The sequence below is a fragment of the Poromitra crassiceps genome, assembly GCF_964638095.1.
Source record: "Poromitra crassiceps genome assembly, chromosome: 30".
In the NCBI taxonomy this organism is placed as follows: Eukaryota; Metazoa; Chordata; class Actinopteri; order Beryciformes; family Melamphaidae; genus Poromitra; species Poromitra crassiceps.
In genome coordinates this window covers 4707788-4710915 of record NC_139652.1, presented here as the reverse complement: position 1 = coordinate 4710915, position 3128 = coordinate 4707788, and positions in this window count along the sequence as shown.

Here is a 3128-nt window from a genome sequence, read left to right as displayed (position 1 = left end):
ACACACACACACACACACATTACAAAGTGTTGTTGACATGGTTGTATTGTTTTACTCTCATGTTACAGTAACATTGTTTTATGTTAAATAATGGGAGGCTACTTTCTACAACCCTGTGCAATGTGCTTTATACTCACTATGATCATGTGATACATCCAATAACACCTCTTTGAATTGAGTTAGAGGGAGGGAGAGAGAGAGAGAGAGAGGGAGAGAGAGGGAGAGAGAGAGAGAGGGGGAGAGACAGAGAGAGAGAGGAGAGACAGAGAGACGGAGAGAGAAAGGGAGGAGAGAGGGAGAGAGAGAGAGAGAGGGAGAGAGAGGGGGAGAGAGAGAGAGGGAGAGACAGAGAGAAAGAGAGGGAGAGAGATAGTGAGAAAGAGAGTGAGAGAGTGTGAGAGAGGGGGAGAGAGAGAGAGAGTGTGAGAGAGAGGCGGAGAGAGAGAGAGAGAGACAGAGAGAGAGAGAGAGAGGGAGAGACTTTTGACTTTTGATGTTCCTTTAATGAACAGTCAACTTATCTTTAAAAAAAACAGAGCGACCTAACAAAGCCAAAACCTAAACAAACTCAAAAGCCTCGCCAGGCACACACACGCACGCACGCACGCACGCACGCACACACACACGCACACGCACACACACACACACACACACACACACACACACACACACACACACACACACACACACACACACACACACACACACACACACACACACACACACACAGAGCAGGGATTAAAAAAAAACATGCCAACAAAACCCCACAGATGCACAGAAAGCCAGGTTAACAAAACCACACCGGCTACTCACACTCAAATACAAATGACCAGCCCCTCCTCCCCCACAGTGCAGACTGCCCCCCTCAGCCCCCAAACACTGATGAAAGCCTCCACATCATTATTCATTTCATAGTACATGTACTCAATCCTGAGGCGAGCTGTGATCATCCCCCTGACCATAGCCACAGGATCAGTGGGCCCAGCACCTCTCACCTTGTTCCTACGTGTTAGCCAAATGGCTAGCTTAGCCTGCCCAAACAGGAAGTTCATCAAAAAGTAGTACACACCTGTTTCCTTCTGAGTGAATACACAGGCCACAAAATGAAAACTTCGACATTGAAAACCTCACCCAGCTTCACACACAAACCATTCAAAACAGTAAAAAACATGTACCAAACGGCGGCATTCATGAAAAACATGTACTACAGTTTCATTGGCATTACAGAAAGGACATTCACTGCCGACCCCTGAGTAAACCGGGCTAGAAACCTATTGGTCGCCAGGGCGCCATGAAGCACCCTCCACTGTAAATCGCCAGACCTTTTAGGGAGAGGAAGCTTGTAGAGCACTCTCCACCTAAACTTTACAGGGCTCTGGTCCTCTATCACCTCCTCCCACTGATGCTCCCTGACATCCTGTAAGGCCCCCAGGTTCTTCACTTTAACACAGGCAGCATACAGAGCCTTGCTGCCTGCCTGTCTGAACCTCCCCAGGCTCGGAGTGGAGAAGCACAGCAGCCTCCAGCCGCATCCTGCCAACCCCCATCCTCAGCAGCTATCTCCAGTTCTGGAAACGCTGGAGTCCCGTCCCCCTGTGGCACATTGAAGCAGTCCTGCACATTGTCCGGCAAGTTCCTCAGGACCTCCCTCAAAAAGCCCTCTACCAGTCTCAGGGAGGTCACCCCTGCCCGCTGTGCCAGCTCATGGGGGGATTTCCACCCCCCTCCCCCCGGAGACCACAGGTGGCCCAGCTTGGTGATTCCCCGGCCGTGAAGCGGTGTCCTCAGCGTGGCAGAGCATGTAGACCCCAGTGGCAGCAAAGGGTTGTGGAAGATGGGCTCCTCCACAGCCATGACCCCGGCACTACACCTCCCCCTCGTGTAGGCCTTAGCAGTCTCCAGGCTCTCAGAACAGAAGTGTAGAATCCTGAGAGCCCTGCTGTGTCCAGACCGTCATGCTCCATCAGGAATAACTGGCGGTCCAGACCTAGACCATCAGCCTTCCGCAGCAACGCACGCGCCGGTTCTCCCCCAACAGACACCAGCATGGTACAGCAGTCTTTGTGCCGCCTGGAGCCGAAAGGCTGCCACTCTGCTCTCCAGATGTATCAGCTCTTGTCCCCCTCCTGGACAGGCAGGTAGAGAACAGCGGCCCTCAACCAGTGATGGCCCGACCAGAAAAAATCCACAAGCTTCTTCTGGATTTCGGCCAGTAGGCCTCCAGGGGATTGAGCACAGCCAGCTTATGCCACAGGGAGGACGCTACCAGTTATTGATAACCAGCACCCTACCCTGTAGGACATAAAAGGCAATAACCACTTCCACTTAGCAAGTCTGGCATCGATAGCCTGTAGCCTCCCCTCCCAGTTCTGTGCTAAATACCCCTCCGAGCCCAGGTACACCCCCAACAGTTTCACACCTGTGTGACTCCACTGCAGGCCCCCAGTTAGTGGTGGAGGCACCCCCCCCTCCCACCGCCCACACTGCAGAGCCTCACTCTTACCCCAGTTAACCCTGGCAGAAGAGAAGAGAGAGGGAGAGAGAGAGATGAGAGTGAGAGAGAGGGGGAGAGAGAGGGGGAGAGAGAGAGAGAGAGGGAGGGAGAGAGGGAGAGAGAGAGAGAGAGAGAGAGAGAGAGAGAGAGAGACAGAGAGAGACAGAGAGAGAGACAGAGAGAGAGAGAAGAGAGAGAAACCCAGAAAACCAGAAAACTGAACCCAGAAAAGAGTCCACTATGTCAGTTGGTGCTGAGACTAACTGTCCCTCCTCAGCCACATCTCCACCAGGCTCAGACCAACACTGCTTCCCAAACACCAATTCAGGTAAACCAAATTATTAAACAATGCAAAGAAACCTACTTGGAACATTGGAAAGAAGAAACCAAAAATCAAAGTAGATTAGAAATGCTATCTGGCCCTGAACAGAGATTATGAATTGGCAGAATATCTCTCTACTGTCAGAGATAGAAGCAGAGACAGATCCTCACCAGGTACAGGCTCAGTGACCACCAACTGGCAATCGAAACAGGAAGACATAAGAAATCATGGCAACCAAAGAAAATAGAACATGTGGTCACTGTTTGACAGGTGAGGTCGAGACGGAGATGCACTTCCTCCTACAATGTGAAA